The sequence below is a fragment of the Channa argus genome, chromosome 24, assembly GCF_033026475.1.
Source record: "Channa argus isolate prfri chromosome 24, Channa argus male v1.0, whole genome shotgun sequence".
In the NCBI taxonomy this organism is placed as follows: Eukaryota; Metazoa; Chordata; class Actinopteri; order Anabantiformes; family Channidae; genus Channa; species Channa argus.
Genome location: NC_090220.1, coordinates 3,547,188 through 3,566,791, shown reverse-complemented (window position 1 = coordinate 3,566,791; position 19,604 = coordinate 3,547,188). Strand labels below are relative to the sequence as shown.

General features: G+C 38.3%; 1 protein-coding gene across 1 annotated transcript in view; it reads left to right on the top strand.

Moving 5' to 3' along the window:
• The first annotated feature begins 16,152 nt into the window (after positions 1 to 16,152).
• The window catches only part of pcdh1a (protocadherin 1a), an 82,011-nt gene continuing 78,559 nt past the window's right edge, over positions 16,153 to 19,604 (top strand). Inside the window, exon 1 of the mRNA XM_067494712.1 lies at positions 16,153 to 16,727. The gene's annotated coding sequence lies outside the window, so the exon portion shown is untranslated. The remainder of the gene's footprint in view (positions 16,728 to 19,604) is intronic.

The following is a 19,604-nucleotide window of genomic DNA, read 5'->3' as shown; positions in this document are numbered from 1 at the left end:
CCGACAGCATCAAGCAGTGACGTCACTTAAATATGCAGTGTGAATACAGGTTAGGAGCTGTGGAGTCGCTGTAAACTAAATTATCAAGCAACAACATTGAAAGAAATTATGTAAAATGACTTCGGTCCAACATTATAATGTCTCATTTGAAATGTTGCATCTATGTTTGATTAAGTCTATGACAGCAGCCTTTTTTGTGTTTACAATTTTTTAGTGTAGCATGTATGGTGTGTTTGTTTTCTATCCTGTGTAACACGAGTGGATGGCGGCACAGTGTTGCAGAATAAGTGCAGATGTCATTTTAAAAGGTTTAAGTTACTACACCCTATAGAGCAGCAATACACATTAAGTATATTCCAGATATACTTATACACCCGAACTGAGAATATTTGTAATTTTGATTTTAAGTGTTTCTTATTAACTTGAAGTGTATGCTTAGTGTTACTAACTCAACAATAGTAAGAAATCATCTTTTCTGGTATTAATAAAAATGAGGTACTGCCAGTTTAAATATTTGTTACAATGTACAGTAAGTTCAGTTAAAGAGCAACTCATTTTAGAATACAGTCTGTAAATATTGACCTTTGTAAAAAAAAAATAAAGGGGGGGTCAGTATTGGACTTAAAAGCAGGATTCTATCTTCATAAAAGAGGATTTTTGAAAAACCGATACAAGCATTAAATGGCAAAAGCTTCTCCAACAGTATTGTAAACTGTGCTCAAAGAAAACTCTAGGTTGTGTTCAACAGGCACATAGTGAATGTAAGGCTCTTAAAGAAAGGTTCTCATTTTATTAGTCCTTATGAGACTGGTCCTGTTAGGCAAACCTTGCTGCTCTTTCATGCCTTGCTCATATCACCATGGCAACACACCAGCCCCTGCAGGCGTCTGCCAAATTGACAGTGTAAAACAGAGCACACACATCCACCCATTCATCCAACCCCCTCTCTTTCTTTAGCACAGATACATTAGTTATAGAGTTAATTAGTGTATGCATACCTACTATACTTATAATTTATCAGCTGGTATGAAATGTCGCATGTTAGCCCCTAAATCAATGATTGCTTTGTTATTTTTACAAGGGTTAATTTGTTGGAATTCAAGTGAAGTAAATTGCAATAGGTGTTGCTGACAAAAAGCCTTACAGGTTGAGATAGAATCAGGCGTAGGAGCAGGATCACAGTGTAGGAGGATTTAATAGACCCTTACCTGCAGGGTATACAGGCATTTTCAACAATTGAGCTGTGATGTTAGTAAGCTGCTAGAAAGCTGGAGATGACACACATTGTGACAGTTCGCCACTGTCTCTCCAGCCATGTACTTTCAGCGCACAGCATGCATCAATAGATAAGCTTTTTTAGCAATACAAATCTATTATTTTTGACATTTTGCGTTTAAACGAAAGAGCAGAGCCCAATGTGAATAATTGACATGACTAACATACCAAATTACATGAAAAAAATACAAAACACATATCTGAAAATGCACTTTTGGAAGGGATTCGGGGAACACTAAATGAACAGCCTGAACATGTTTAAAGGTATTTTTTTCCAGATCTGTAAACTGTGAACTGATAGCCTGCAGTCTGCAAGTTCTTTTTAATAGACACTCCCAAAGGATGTTGAGATTGTAGCAGATGCTCTGAGGCTATGTGTGATGCACTTGTCAGCCTCTGCTTGCTTTTAGTGCAGCAAATGTAAATCATTACAATTAAAATGTATTAGATTACAAAAGATTTTACATCAGGCATACAAGAGTAAGTGAATTATATGTTAAGAAGCTGTTTTCTCAATTATGGAGAAAGTCTCCATGACACATGGAAGCAGCTACTAAAACAACTGAAAAACTAGATTGAAATACAAAATAAATACAGCTGATTAAAGTATTTGACAAAACACATGCACAGCTAAGCTCCATCCTTATGTAAATTATAATTCTCACTAAGAATTTATGCTATTAGCTGTTCCGAAATGAATCTTCAATATGTTCAAATAGCAATAGAAATAGCCCAGATAGATTTCCAACAACTATATTACACAGTGAACTAATCATACTTTACACTACATATGAATAGAGATGGTCATGAGCAGTTTGCGGGGGTCTTCCTGTGCTAAAGATTGAAATGATTTATGCTCATTAACAGTCCCTAGCACAGTCTAATTAGCATGTAATAGGACACCGAATCCAGCACAGGAGGCTTGTTATTTAAGGATAAAGCTCATCTCTCATTTGAATGCATTTTTCATAAGCTGCTCTAATTAAGTTTCATTAGCATTATTAATTAAACATGAAAAGCTTCTCATTTCCTTTGTATCATGGCATCTACTGTACTTCAAAACAGCTCAGACTGACAGTCCTCGTAGTAATGACAATTTCCAACGCAATATCTTAGGCCTCAAAATATGATGACTTTCAAATCTTGAATAGCTGTATGGAGAATAAAACTATAAAGTGTCTGTTCATGTCGTGAGCATCTGAATCATTCAATTGTACCTTTCAAAATACAGAATAGTATCCAAAACAAGTAGCAGTGAACCCCTTGTGCAATGTGACCCTTTGGAACAGACCAAACGTTCAAATACCCTGGTACAAAGTATCACAATGGGTGGTTGAGGACTCCAGGAATGGATTACAAAAGCCTGCTGCTCACAGAACGTCTGATCCCTATCCCTCAGGTCCAAGCAGGATAGCTCTGAAAGTCACAATTAGTCATTCTCATTCCAAAGCTGAAGTACCATCATCCTTACCCTTTCAAGGAAAAGCCTCTGGAAACAATCTTAATTCTTTTTGTCTGTCACCCGCAAATCATGTAGAGTTACCATTGTAGAGCCCATCTGGCATACTGGCAAAAGCTGGCCTTGGTTTCAGCAAGCTCAGTTCTTTTTCTTCGCCACATTAACTATGATTCATATCCACATGGAATTTAAAAGCAAACCAGTGTTGTCGATTTTGGCCGCCAATATGTCAAAATCAAATTAACAGAATATCACTAATCCACAATAAGCTAACGGAAACCTCCTTGAAAAGCCTGAATTATCGCTTATCATCAGAATTGTAATGCACTAATAAGCAGGAGTTGGTATTTTGGTTTGAATGTATCTTCCCTTCAAGTTGAAATTCTGTTCCATACAGCTGCCGTAAATACCAGTCGGGGTTTGCCATTGCTTGTGGACAGCGGTACATGTTCTTTCGTTAACAACCTGAAGCTTGTTTAAAACAAAGTTATGCCTTTAACTAAATATCCACGCTCAGACAGTATCCTTTTAGTGCAGCAGTCAAAGTTTACACCAACAGAAACAGAACACTTGGCCAATTAAATTGACATCACAAACTTTCCTTGAAACAAAGTTAAACTTGGGAAGTAAGCTAAACAACACTGAGCTAAGCATGTTTCGACAATAGGACATGATCTCGGCATCTGTCTTGCAGAAATGTCTCAGTTTTAGCTTTTGCCATAGAGTGAAAAAACAAAGACGGTTGTATACAGTGATGCCATTTGCCTTAGTGTCTCATCAAAACTATTTCGAAAAGATTCTTTTACCATAAAAATGTTACATTTCAGCATTTTAAATTGTTAAAAAGTAATATGCTAATTGTTTTGGCAGACATTGGAACAGGCAAGGTAAAACCTGTGTCCCTTTTCCTGATAGTAATCATTACACATTAGTATACAGTGTGCTCATATTACCCACAGTTCCTCTGGTATCACCATCACAGCATGTCATGTATCACAGAGCTCTGTTCCTCCAAGTGAAAGTGCTCTGGGCAGTTTCCATTTTGAGGTTAAGTTATCAAATGCACTTTTTTTTCCCTCCCTATTCGTTCATCAACACAGGCGAAAAGAAAAGCATCTGGGATTCTTCTGTCTGTCTATGACATGCAAATATATTTGGCAGCAGTTTTGTAGAAAGAGGAAGTGAATCTCTCCCTGATCTCTGTATACACGTCCCAGTACTGTACTGGAAGCTTAGTACACACAAGATCTCAGTGTACTTGTAGGCAAATTTTAAACAATTGCTTTTAAAAAACAGCCTCCAGCTGAATGTGAGGTCAGTTTTGGTTCATAATCTTGGAAAATTGAAAAATGTTCTGCTGCATGATTTGCTTTTTCTTAAAAAAAAAAAAAAAAAAGTGTTTAAAATACACTATAAACTACTCCACAATTTCCATTAATGAGTTTTTCAGCCAGCTGGGGGTAGAACAACACAAGTAGAAAAAGCAAACACACTTGACGTACAGTATTATGGCTCTATAGAAGATAATGGGGCCAACACATTGGCAGACAACTTACTCCTGTTTCTGGCAACCAAATAAATGTCGTATTCATTCTAATTCCAACTCCGTGTTAGTCTTCACCATTTCCCAATAAACATACTGTAGTAGGTCTGAGCTGCAGGACTCTGCATTCACTAGATATATAGAAATAGCTGGGCAGGTAGTGTACTGTGGGTTTATCAGAGGATTTCAGTTGGAAATGTCCGTCTGCTGCTGGGAACAACATTGATGGGACCTATGAGACCAAACCCAAAAGTAAATATAAGGGGTAGGAAATGAAAGCAGTGAGCTTTAAAAGGTAGATAAATTCTCTAGATCCCAATGTGGGTGGTGAGAGAGGTGATAATTGTCTTGGTTTGTCACTGACCTTTCTAACATTTTGTGGAACCTGTAACATTAGCATCATACTAATATACTGAAACACTACAGTTAAAGCTCTTTGCTTCTATCAAGGCCTGACAAGGTTTCTCTCTCTAACTAGTGAAGGCTATATAACAGCATTAGAAAGACAGCTGATTTGGTGTTATGTTCACAACAGACAAAGATGTTGCCTTTGCACAACATTTGCACTTATGTCGTTATGTAGCTACTGGATCCAACACTTTGGCCCTTTCCTTATTTGGAAATTCTCGTTTCCCAATAAAAGCCCTGTCTCTTGCAGATAAATACATTAAAAAGCTAATACTGTGCTCGTTTGGTGCACAGCTGGTTTTCTTGTGCTGATGTGTGACAACTTTGTCATTCATAAGGAATGTATTGAAACACATGTATTAAAATCATCAAAAATGTTCTGCTTGCTTCAGCCAAATAAAACAACAGCAATGAACTTATCCATTTTTCATGAAACTTGCTTTTAGCTATAAATGTTCTGTATTCTTTTTTATTTCTTATGTTAACACCAGTTTCATTCACGTTAGTACTCCGGACAAAATCAAAGCCACAAATAAAAAAAAAACTCTTAAAATGTACATTTTAATGGCTCAAGCACATTCAGCAATTTATTAAAAGGTATCAATAATTTTGCTTTAAAAACAAACGGACAGGAATAATTATACATTTGTGAAAAAACATAATCACTACTCTATCTCAGTATCAGAAATGATGGCTATTAAGTAAACGTACTGCTTTCATGAAGACTGTTGATGATTATGATAGAAAACCATTATTATATTAACTATTATAAGACCCTTAGACTAGAAGTCATTAAAAGTGCCAAAATGCTTTGTTGAAGTTATCCATTCATCTCTACACGTCCTTCATCTCAGAATTAAAGGTTCAAACTTGCATAAACATGAGCGACACCGTCAGAATTCAACTTCAGTGTGTTTACTGTGCATAATTCTTGTTCCACGTTTTGGTCAAACATGCTGCCCGGCTATTGAAGAGGACTGCAAACAGCAGCACATATTCTTTGGCCTGATTGTCTGCTAGTAATGAGTCTGTGTTCTCTCTGTGGGATTTAGTGTTTTTAGGTTGTACCGATGACTTATAACATTTTATGTGTTTGAGTCAAGCTGTCTGATCTTTTAAATTGAGCAAGAATGTATTCTGACAACGTCAGAGCCCCCTGGCCATTCTATAGTGTAGATTAAAGACCAAAGGCGGGTCAGACTTTGCTTTCCTGGCCCTCAGGCTTTGAGAACATCATACCTGTTTGAATAGGTGGAGACAGTGCTCTGGGTACTTTGGTTCCCACAGTCCAAAGACATGCATAGGTTAGTTAGGTTAGTTTGTGACTTGAAATTTTATATGGACCCTACCTAGAGAAATTAAATTGCAATAGCAAGACACGGTAAGAATTAATAACAATAAATATATAAACTTTTTTTTCATGGCTTGGTGCAAGATCTGGTATTTTAAAATGAAGGCGACACTTCTCTAATGACCTATTGTGGCAGCAGCACTGACCTGCTGTAGAATCACCACACAGGCTCTACCCCACCACCCAAAAAGCAGGGGGTGGTTTGCAAATCATGGTGCCTGCGTCTCCCTTCAGTAACCACAGCGTGATATCAACTACACACTTCATAGTTAAAAGATGACATGTCAAATACCAAATTACATGGGCAGACGTTGCATGAAGAAGTACAATCATCATGTATTGGAAGAGAAAATTTTAACAAACCCATTGTTATATACTAGTCAAAACCGTTTTCATTAAAAAAAAACATCTAATCCAATGCAACTTAATTAATTGTATGTTTAATTTAATTTTAAAATGATGTAATTTTGTTTAACACGCCATGTCCAATAAAGATGAGTGGGCTCTGTGGAATACTATATGTCAGGGCAATAATAGAACATTTAATAACATATTTTCAACCAAAATAAATGTCACACAGCCCCCAGTGTGTGCACAACACACTCCCGACTTCTGCTAAGACTCACAGGAATTTTGAATCTCACTAAGCTCAGTCCACTCTGCTTTTTTGAAAATTATTTTATTCTTGTTTTTTGTATAAATTTCTATGAGCTGCAGCGATGAGGTCTACTTGCATCTGTTTTACTCATGTTACAGACTGAAACAGAAACTCAGTACAGTCTATGGTACAAACTAGCATTTCCTGGATTTCACATTGTATGGTGAGTATGTATGAACCAGATTAAGTAGATGAACAAGATAGAATAATGACCTAAATATAAATGCATTTCCAAATCTCTCAACCACAAAGCTCAGAAGTACATGATGATACATTAAGGCAGTCACAATGTACTTTACTCTTATGTCATTGCAATTTCCTCCTCATCAGCTGCTAGTTGCTGATAAGCATCTCATTACTTGGTTCTTTTGTGATTTCTTAAAGCCGAATTTGTGGAACAATTGCACCCGTGTTTTTTTTTTTCTTTCAGAACAGATAACTACAAATCACATTCGGGGTTGTACTTGGCAGGAACTTGTAAGGGAAACAACAAACTACAATGTGAATGGTACAAAGTATTCACTTTGCTACAGCAAAGAAAGAATAGGAGACCACAAAAGAATAAAATGTGTTTTAAATAAATAAATGAAATGTGTCTTAAATTAAATCTAATGTAACTCTGAAAGATGCAATTGATTTGGCTTAGAGACTGTTAAAGTTGGGTATAATTTTCTTTAGCTTAAATATGCTAATTATAACTTTAGAGAATATTTTCTCAAAACGAGGGTTGTGAATTTTGGCCCTGATTGCTGAGTTTAATCGTGTTCTGGGTGAAATTTGATGAAGTGTTTACAGAGTGATTGAGAAACATGGTTATGAACATTCAGGATGTTAAAATTGAACTAAAAAAAACTAATTTCTTTACATATATTGTACGAGGATGATTGAGACGGCCCGAAAATGCGTGAAGAAAGATTAGCACTTGAGATTTTGTACCAATTTCTAACGGTGCAGCAGCAGTTTTCCTCACTCTAAGGTATTAGTAGGCAAAACTGATCTGACCATGCATGTCCTACCCCCACTGCTGATTACCTGTATTGTCTGTGGTTAGTGCCTTGAGATGACTGTTGTGATTTGTTGCTTTATTGATAAGAATGGAATTGAATTGAAAAATTGACCCAGGAACCTGATCAGGTAACCTGCAGTGAGTAGGCCAGGGAGACCCAAGGTTGCCTACCCCTTACTCTGAGGTATTTTCTATCAAGAATGCATTTCGTTATTTACATTGTAACTTTAGGCGTCATGACAATTCCCCAAGTCAAGTCTTAGACTGAGGTTTTGGTACTTGACCCGATATCAGTTATTGTGGCACACGAAGACCTAGAATTTCTGTTCAACACTGTTCTAGATATTCAGCTACGACTACAAATGCCTGTATTCCTATGGTATTCCACTTTAAATGATTAGTTTATATAGTTTATATTTTAATATTTTATTTCACATCATGTTGTCAAGTATTCCTCAAGGAGAGGAAATACCCCAGTATGTAAAATGAAAGAAATCCCAGTGGTAAGTCTAATTAAAATTTGGAGGCCAGATGTTTTGCCTTCTCTCTTTTCCCAAAAGTATTCTATTGGCAGCCTCCAGCTTCTGTCTTTTTCAAGAAGCTCTTTGGATGCACAATAAAGCAAGAAAAATGTCTTTCATTTCCAGCCAGTGGATATTCTTATATACTGTAGATAGAATTTGTTCAGTGTTTTTCATTCACATGCCCTATAGGACCACAAGGGTGTACACTGTTAAAGGCCTGATCTCACATTATTTCCTTTTGCTTTATTACCAACATGGTCTGCATGAGTGAAACCACTGGGTTTGAGTCACTTATTTTGGATATCTGCCATCTTGCCTTCTATTGAAGAAGGGAAAACAATCATTACTTTCAATGTTATGACTATTAGTGACACAAGATAGCACACCAAGGCTTTTTTGTTCCATGAGCTGAGGAATAGCTGGTGCTATTATAAATCAACTTTTTTGCAATCATAACGATTTTATAATGCTCATCCCATTAACAGTGGGGACTGATGGAGCTTCTTCTTCATTTTGGAAAGCACAGTACGTATCCGTTGTCCTATCACATCTCCATGGTTCTAAAGATGGGCATAAAATAGTTCTTTCTTCATGCTGAACATTAACACAAGTTGCTGTATGTGTCCAGACGTGTCGTTTTCCATTGAAATAGTAACCCAGCCATAGTCAAAATGTTTAACCATCTTTTTCATTTCAATTGTCTTACCTACCTGAAGCAATCCAGTTTCTTACAAATCACATTCATATACTACTAAGCTGCTTTCACAATTACTTTGTAATAGCAGCATAATCACTGGCTGAATTATGTTCAGAGGCAGGCTTTTGGTTCTGTTTTTGAATGAATGAATGAAGCAGTAGATTTATTAACTGCAACATTGCCTGGAGCTGACTGTGGTGGGTGGCTGTCAGACAAAGTGCACATCTGAAGTTACTGTTCATTTATTCTGTTTTAAACCAGACCATGATATTCCCCCAACCCTAACCAACTACCGCGAGTGCCGAAAATAACTATACAAACTGTGCATGGTACTTCTGAGAAAAAACTAATAAACTGCTGTCTGGTTCCATGATAATTTACAGTGTTGCTTGAATGAACCCCTCAGATATTTAAGGTCATGTTTTCTTCCAATCAGTGGGATGACAAGTCTTTAGTCTTGTTATTTAGTCTACTATCAGGTGTGTGGTTAAGTCAGAAGGCAACTGGAAGAAAGTTCTTGGACATTGTAAAACTTTCTGGGTAGAAGAGGAGGTGTGAAACATGGCAGTATCATGGTTTGGGCCTGCTTTGCTGCCCCTTGCATTCATTGATGAAACTCGTTCAGAAATAATAAATCTCGTATCCAAAGAATAGTTAAAGCAGGAAATGAGATATTTTAAAATTGGGTCAAAAAGCTGACATTAAGGAGCCAGTTCATGTGGAAAAGGCAACCAACATCCATTGGTTGAAGCTGTTCTTTTAATGAGGACTGGGCTAAAATCCTCCCTAACAGATACAGAAACATCTAGTAGAGGATTTCGATGAAATAAACTGGTCATATTCCTTTACTGATATTTTATTTACTTTTGCTACACATTTTTTTTTTAAAGACTGGATAATTGTTTATAGAATATACAAATTATTTACTTTATGTTCTCATTTCTTTAATCTGAACTTTAGGTCAATTAAGCAAATTCTAAATGGTTCACAAACTTTCCAGCTCAAGGGCTACGGTTTTAACACCGGAATTCAATGAAAATCCGAGTCCTGTGTGTTTAATAGTAAAGAAACTAATTCAAATTCATGCTCAGCTTGCAATAAAGTATAAACATATGCGTTGGGGGAACTTGATAGGTCAAGATCACACTTTTTATAATGTGAAATAAATGTAGAAAAAATGTTGCCTTTACCTGGCTGCAGTTGAATACAGTTATGTGGGTGAGCTTTAACAATTACAACTTATTCTTACTTCAGGCTGCATCTACAGATAGCTAAGGCAATTAGTGGCTGTAGCATTTATAAAACCATGGAAACACTGAATGGGTCAACTTCTTTAATTGAAGGCTTGGTGGGCAAGTTCTAAAGGCTTCTGTTCCTAAAGAATCACTTCATCTATTACTCTTTTATGCACGCAAAAGGTTTGTCTGACAAGCGGACAGACAGTGATTCACACGCAGTTGCTGCCATTTTGTTATTATGCATTGAAATTGGAAAATATTTTTTTCATTATTATCTCATGTATTCATTAAGTCAACTTTAATAATTTGAAAATGATAAAAACTGTGATTTCCTGTAGCCCTCGCCAAAATTTCTTTGGAGGTCTGAATCTGATTTTGAACAATATTAAAGTCATGCAAATGAGATCCCATTTTACCAACATGCAATAATGAAAATACCAATACATTTATTACGGAGGCATTTCATCTGTCTACTAGAGTGTTTCTGTTTGCAATCCATATATTTCCCAGACTTATTTAAGTTTTATATGAAATAATGTATCACACCACATGGAACATTTATCCGTCATCAAATTTTTGTGTTATATTACATTTGGTTCAAGCACATGTTTAAACATTTACTATGAATATTTCATAATATTGAGTCTAAAAATAAAACCTTTTCAAGCATTTCAAAGTGTCAGAAAATTTTGATCCACAGGGCAATATACGTGCCGGAGAACTTCTCTAGTTTGCAACAGAAATGACAAAACAACATAACAAGAAAAGTTAAAGGCTTCGTAGAAAATAACATGATTAAGTTCACATTCTAATAAACACAGCTTCTTCTGTGTCATTATTCTTTTGTCTTTGACATTTTGCACAAGACAAAAAAAAAAATATCTAAACGTATTACAAATGGCTCAAAAATGTATCACTAAATCAAGAAAATAGCAAACTCTTATCTTCTTTTATATTGTTGGTCTATTATTTTAATCTCAAAATAAAGCAACATTTATGGTCTGTTGACCCTAAAATATACACTTGAGCCTTTTCATTTTTTAATTACATCCTCTTGTTTAGGTTCTGCAAATGTTACCTATTGAGAATTTAGACAAGTTGATGATACTGTACCCACATTAAAGCTCATAGTTAAGAGCTTAGGAAACTCTGTTAGTTGCTACTATACAATGAAAACCCAGAAACCCGCCCACTGGCATTAGAGTGAGTCTGCAATCAGCCGAATGGTTTGGCACGCTACGCAGTTTTTTAAAAAAAAGTATAGAAAATGAGACAAAATAACTTGATCCACAATTCAATTAGTCAAGCCTCTGATTCAGACTGCAGAGCTAGATAAATGCTACCATTTGCTAAGCCATTCAAACCTATAGCAGTTATTTATGACTTTGTACATATTTTAATCTTTTTAAAAAGCAAGACCAAAATGCTAAGTAGCTTAATTTGCTCGCTCTCTCTCTCTCTCTCTCAGTCTGTCTTTCCCACTTTCTTTAGACGGTGTAGGGTTAGCACTTGTGCTGTGCAGCAAATGACTGCAGGAGTGTTTAAAGCCCACCGTTTCACCACGAGACATGTTATTGTTGCTACTCTTACATGCCTAACTGTCAGAATCGTGTGGATATAATCCAAAGCCAGTGGCAAACATAAACAATAAATGAGAAAAGCAAATGCAAACTACAGTAGCTCCTGGCATGGTTAAACACAATGCACCCCTCCAACCCCTACTGTGTAAGAGAAATACTGATACAGAGCACTGCTACTCAGTACAGAGAATAAATGCACTGAATAGGATGAGGAGGCATGAGACATAACAACATGTTTATGTGGCAGTAACAGGATTACTCATCCCCACAGTGCAGTATAGTCATTGCTCACACTAATGTTTTAGAATATTAACTCTAAAATGTGTTCTTAAGTTGCTTGTTTCAGTTCCAGCGTTGTGAAGATGAAGAAACTGTTTCCGAAGCGTCTTGTGTTCCCATGTTGAAATATTTCATTTTGTACAATGGGGATGTGTGATGCAGATCCTCCCACCGCTTAATACTGTCTGCTTGATAGAGAGCCCATTCTGTTAATTAACCAAACCACATGGGGCCAAACATACTAAGCCTAAATGCTCTGTCTTGTTTTGCTTTAGGTTTACTGTATACAGTCTTCTCCGAGTGACTCAAAAGCAGAAGCTGTATGCAGTCTGTTCAGAATATACCTTTATGTTGGATCCTATAAGGGGGATTGAGGGTCAGGCTACACACAGACTGGGCCTTAACCTATGACCTTATCTTTCGTCTTCGAATGGCTCCTGCTCTTCTCATTTTTTTTTTCTGCTCTACACCTACATGTATATTATGGAGAAAGCCAATGTGCATGAGGTGAAGTAATAATATCCGAAATATCAAAAATCCACACACAGACACACACCAGCTCCCACACAAACACATCGAGCTAAATAATGACAGAAGTGATGGTGAGTTGTACATGTGGCGCTGACAGCTTTATAAACACACCTCTTTTAAATCTCATCAAATGCCAGCGTGCCATTAGGAAAACAGCTCAGTTACGTTAGATCGTGTCAGCCTTTAGAGGATCATTTCTTTCTGCTCTTCTCTTTTTCCGATGCACTATTTCTATTGAGACTGAAGCCATGTGAACTACCGGGCGGCGTGTTGGAAAGAGATTTTTTCAATATGATATTGAACATTAAACTGTATCTAAAACATGATAATAAAATAAATGCAAAACTATTAACCAGCTCTAGAGCCTGCTATATGTAGGGCAACATGTAATTGTGTGTTTATAGTAGAAGTGAGACCTCTATAATGATATCAGCATTACGTTGATGGTTTACAAAGCTAAACCAGGTTTGGATCAATTATGCTGTAAATAATTATTACTTCCTACTCTGCTCACCAAGTGGGGTTTACAAGTGTGTAAAGATGAACTGATACTGAAATAAATTATAAGTTCAACTTAAATGTATCTGTACACGTGTCATGCAATGTTTTTCATTTGTTACAAATGACAGATAAAGCTGTTTAGTGTACTCACCAATTGCTACGTTCAGATACTTTGAACTCCCTCATATTGCCATCGTTGAATCCATACCTCAGTTTAGAAACATTCTGTAATAATGTATAATTAGATAATTAGGCAGTTTATGCAGATTGACTAACAACTGGTAGTGAAGATGAACTAGTTGCTTTTCAGAGTTACATCAGTACATTTAAGTTTGTTCTTGATGACTGTATTGCTGGGTTTTGGCTCAGTGCTGGACACTTCACATCACTGCTCCTTCTGTCCCTGGCTGACCCATCTGTAAGTGCTCCCACTCCACAAGTGGATGTGCTCCAAATTTAAATGCAACATATTACTCAACTCAGTGTCTGCGCATGAAGGGAAAACCTAGGAAATGTAAGGGAGGTGGAGGATGCTCCTTTCAATCACTGAGAATGAAATATTCTGGACGTTGTGAGATGTTGTTCTGCCCACACGCCATGTCACAGTAGCTGTCAATAGTAAAACAGCTGCAGTATCATCACAGACTGGGATGTGTCCAGCACGTGTAGCATTCTTGATTGTGCAGCTGATTCGTTGTGGATTTACTCTTTACCTGCAGTAGAACTTTAGTAAAACTTTAGCTGCAGTTCTCGTGCTTTTCTTTAAACTCATTCTCTCTCTTTAGATGCAACCCCATTTGTGTAATGTGTGTTTGTGCATCTTTGCACCCACCTGTGTTAGTACTTTCTCTGCATTTACCTCCTGTGAAAGTGTGTATTTGTTGGAAGTACAAAAGGTGCTCCAGGTGTGGTATGTGATAAGAAAATAGATGTAAATGTATACAGATCACATTCACATGATGTGTTTCCATGTGCCGCAATATCAAACAAGCTATGAGCGTAGAATTATAACGTTCTGTCTGCTTAGAGAGTATTCAAGCGTATTCAGCTTAAAGGTTTTCTGCAACAATTCACATAACTAGAGATCAGTTTAAATAATGCATTTCTTGAGAAAAAAAAAAGAAAGAAGAAGCCTTAATCGAGACTTAAATCAAACAGAGCCAAAGTGCAAGACTCTAATATTTAGGGGCACTGGTCACAGAAATTGTGCTGGCTAGAAACTGCATGGTGGGCATAGTCTGGGGGAATTTGAACGGCTTGATGGCCACTCACTGTCTTTGTTCTAATTCACAGATTACCCTTGCTTTGTCCTTGTTTTACCTCTTTCTTATTCAAATAGCCAACAGGAAAAGGTGAGTGGGAATCAAACGGGGCTCTGTGCTCTTTAAACCAACTAATAAAGGCATCAAATGAAGCAGTATTTCAGCCCACACTAAATTATACCTGTGAAGGACAATACCACTGTTGAATCACTCGCTTTCTGCTCTTTAGTTAGGGGAAATGCATGAATTATAATAAGTGATTTAATAAGCTGACAATGCACAAAGTTAATTTAAGTGTAATTATGTTGACTCGGTCTTAAATTCTTATTTTTATGTGATTGCTTACAAAAAAAAAAAAAAAATGCAGCTGAGAGCTGGAGAGAAAATATTCAATTAAGCATCAGGAGACTTAATTTCTGTTACCAGGCAAGAAACGTGAATTTAAATAGTTTGACGTCCCATAAATTAGGCTTTAAAACATTTTAGATGAAATGTAATCATTTTGACTCAAGTGGCTGCTCACTCACCACTGGAACACTGACTCACTCTGTTCCCCAATTATATGATATTATCTTTTATGGTACATAACAGCCTAAATCTTAACTTCTGTTCGTCTCACATTTTTGTTCCTCTCCTTTTTCCCTGCTCTCATCTCAGACACCTATGGGCTACCTGTGGAAACAGTTAAATGTGATTAGTAGAGCTGGTGAAATGCAGCATAGCCGTGGCAGTGCGTGGGCGGGAGCTCTAATATGATTGGCTCAGGGACACTGTAAGCCTGAGTGGCAGCCCTTAATGGGAGCCCTGGAGAGGTAACCCAACAGCTGTGTGTTTGCAGCTAATGAGAGATGGGGGAGGAGTAAAAGATCACAGACTGGAAACACTGATAAACTCTTGCTTCAGAATAGCTGGTGGAGATAGGAAATCAAGTTTTCTCCCGAGGACATTGCTTAAGGATTTCCTTTGTGACCAAACTGGCGTTTGACTCGTTGCTCCTGGTCTGCTGCTTATGCTTAAGCAGTTGTGATCACTGGCATCAGTGTTAGGGAAGAAAAGGAGGAGAGCAACTGTGGTGTGGGATGGATTTCACTCCCCACTGAGCCATGCTGATTTATAGCCCTGAGCAAAACCATTGTTTTTTTAATTACACTGCTGCAGTTTTAATAGATTATGTCAGACACAACTAGTTTAGCTCAGTGCTGTTCACCAACAGCGCTGCTTCTTTTTTGTGCACTTCATAGTTATCGTCCTCTCTGGCAAGAAACCAACATAATAAGATGCATTACTCCAGCATCATGCAGTGTTAACATTCAATTCCCCTAATTTCCTCAGCTGATGTAGAAGACTGTATTACTTCCCTTCCTTATTATAACCGCCTGAGGGTGGCGCCAAAGGAATAACTAGTGACTAACCAGCTTCCATTTTAGGCCACTCATTTTACTACATGCAATGCATATCAACAAGTAAACAGTCAGTGCAGGCTACCTGTTACATCCGATTTTTTCTTTCTTTTTTGTGACAAGTGCATTTTGTATCAATAGAAGCACCAGCGTCTCTGCAGCGGGATTAAAAGTAGTACAGTGCACAGTGATCTTATTTCGCCATTATTTTAAAAGATGCGGTCCCCTGTTTTGGGGTGACCCAGTTTGGTGAGATCTTCTCAGATTGTAGGAACCACACAGTTCCCTGGTAGCCAGCCCAGGCATAATGTGATGTTGAGTGTGAAGTTGCTGTGCGCTGCGGTGGATGGCAGCCCCACCTCCTCCCACGCTCTGATGAGGAGAGAGAGAGAGAGAGAGAGAGAGAGAGAGAGAGAGTGATTCTGTGTATGTGTGTGCGGGAGAGAGGAGCAACTACACTATCTCACCACTTGCTCTCTGTAAATGCTTCAGATGGGCTCCTTGTTTAGGACCGGTTAGCCATTTCATTTCACGTTGCAAAAATGACATTTATGTTGCAATCGTTTAGACACCCAGTGCGTCCTTAGAGTGCGCCCCAGGCTACTTGTATCGAGGTAAGCGCTGGACAAACTTGGACCTAAGGGATGCGCCAGCGAGTGCATATCTTGGCAGGGATCAGTAAGTGACGGTTGGAGATGGCAAACCGTGGACTATCCCTATGGTCTGAGACTCCTCAATTTCCAGCTCCGTTGGCATAAAACAACGTACCACAAATCGCTGATAACTTATATTTCTGCAGACAGAAAGACGCATCCGTTCCATAGAAACTAACGGACGACGGCCAGAGGAGCTCGAATTTTGACGCGGAAAGTTATCAATGCTATGAACGGATTTTGTGGCTGCTGAAGTTACTGTGGCGGAGGTTTGAGGGTGCGTTCAGGAGCACCGGTGGACACACCAGCTACGGACGAATTGGCTACGCGACAAGCGCTTATAGAGAAGTCCCCTGGCTCAGGTACCGAAATCATTGCAGAATTTAGCGAGAAAGTTACTGTAGCAGCATTAGTCCACAGCGCTGAAGATGTGTGTTGGGATGTGAATGAGGTTCTGTTCTTTTGAAAACCTTTGACTTGTCTCAAGTGATGTCTGATAACGCAGGCCGGAGCCCAAATCCACTGTTTATACAACAAGTTGTCCTCGGTGCACTTTTTCAAGAGACAAGCCGACGCAGCAGCACCTGCTCGGGGTTACAGGTTGATAGGGTGCCGTGATGGAAAGTTAACATTGGACACACACTGCGTCTCACACATCCATGATGCGCTGCTTGATTGATTAGACGGTGCATTGCATTTAAAACACATTGGACAAGACTTGAGATTTAGCCTCTAAATGGTATTAAGAGTAGTGGTATTAAGTCATCGAGTCTGCATATCCTTGCACTTCGGCTGCCATATGAATGCATGCACTTCTGTCCGATCTGTTCTGGTGATCGGCTAATTGCATTTTATTATACCATTATGATTCTGTGGAGCAGAAAATGTGATGCATTTGTTTCATCTGCCTCTTGTCATTTCTTTTATACTAGCTGCAAGCAACGTGCTAATTGCTTTTATTTAAGGATCATCATTTGGAGCTGTTTGCTCACGAGTAACGATTTTATTTTTTTCTTTTTGCGCAAATAATTATGACGTATAGCCTGCCGTGTTAATAACTAATCGGCTGTTTTCCCTACAGAGACATTCGTGCATGCAACCGGAGACAAAATCTTTGATAAACGCATCCACACGGGTAATCTCCTCTGCTCTGCACTCAAAGTCCGGGGTGTTGTTTCTCGCCACTCCATCGACCATCAGGCACATTTTAATAGTCTGCTCTACATAGTAATGTCGGAAGTTCTCACACACACTGTAGGCTATGAGGCCATCAAAACAGACCACATCAAAACAGGCTTATAACCCACTTCTACCTCATGTCTGCCAAACTGTCTATCACACATGAACCTGATTATGATTGGGAGTTCTCTTTAACAGCCAAAGACTTATTTTGTTACAAACAACTTCTATCAGTCTATACATCTATGAAATGATCAACGTGTGGGGAAAGACTACACTTTCTGTTGCATTGGCTTTATATGTTCACTAGTGCAAAAAAAAAAAAAAACAGGCCATTGAACAGTTGTTACCTTAACACCTTTCCTCTGTCTCCTCTGAATACTGTGCAATAACTTGCAATGTGTCTTTTAATGGAGTAGCTGGAGAAAGGTTAACTGTTTGGCCATTTGGTAAACACATCACATCATAGAAAGGGTGCAAATGGGTTTTCTGACATGACTCCTCAAACAGCTACTGGAGAGAGTGAACAGTAAAATAACCATGAAAGGAAATCAAACTCTGATTTCAGTCACATACACAGACCAACAAAGAATATAAAGCGTATGACCTGTCAGTATGTTCATATCCCCTTTTTAACACGGGCAAATGTCTGAAAGCAGCCCCAGTGATCTTAGCGTTTTTATTTAATAGTTTTTTTTTTCCTGCTAGGAGATGGGAGTGATCAGTATTTCTGTGTAGATAAATAGCTAAATCAAATACTCATGGCCTTAGCAAGTGTTTCCAACCAAAGGCCATTTCTTTCTCATTACCAATGGCCTGGGTTTAGAGTATCAGTTTGCAGTAAATTCTATTGGTAGATCAACTGTAAGGGGACATACAGCTGTGATAGTACCCATCATAAATCATGCTGGTGGGAGGGTAATGGATTTTACCTGTTATACCAGCTAAAGGCGCAGAGTCAGCCAATATATCAAACCACATCAGTTGAGAAAATCATTAAATCATCCGCTATCTTGCCATACTTCAGCAGTGTGGGAAGATAAGCAAAGCAAGGAAGTGCAGTGGTAGAAATCCACGAGCTTGATTCGTGGCAGGTAAGAGGTGAAAATTCAGATTCCACAACGAACAAGAGGACTAGCAATGCTGCTGTGGCTGCACAACAAGCAATTAGTGCCAAATCACTAATGACAGAATTTTCTTTTGCCAGCAAAAACCCCAAACATTCTGACCTATTAGTAATTTTACAATTATCCCTCAGTTAATTCTGCGCTTTAGTCATTTCTGCTGGCACTGTAGAGCAGCCAACTTAAAAGAGCAAATGTCACGCAGTCAGTCACCGAGTTGACTCAGTTAGTAGATAGTCTGTCTCTATGGTAACTGAGACAGGTGCACATGCTCCGCAACACAATTATATTGTTTATTTTCTAAAGACCTATTTTTGTGGGACTTATCATCACAATACTTACACACAATATATGCACCCGTACCTTTTTAGTTTTTCTTTTGCAAAAAAAAAAAGAATATATTTAATATCTTAACATATTTCAATTCATGTTACAACTTTTATTGGTTCTCTGTTGCAATCCTTTGCTTAGAAGGCTTCAGTTATGTTGTTTTTCCCTCCCATTTAGAAAGCATCAGCATTCCCGAACACAGTTTTGACAGCTGCCTGTGGTGCAAAAGGTTTTTGTCACAACACATGTGGGAGCAGTTTTAGCAGTCAGAGTGAATGAGCGGGATCCTTCTGTAAGGGCCCATGTGATACATATCTTACTGCATTGGGTTCCGCATCCCTGGCCTCATTAAGGCAAGGAATTATATTCCTCTTGGGAATGAGACCAAGTGTGCAGAGTTTGAATGGATGTTGATTGTGGACATGCAGAAGTTGAAACATTCCCCTTAACAGTGGGGTCGGTTTGGGTGGTGCACCGTGTGTGGGCTCCAGGTGAGACTCCGTTGCAGTTTGACTGATGTTTAGCTGCCAGTGGAGGCTTTCACCTTTTCTTCTGTGAGGTGCAGAACAGCAGCACTTGCGCTGGACACTGAGCCTTTAGGGAGAG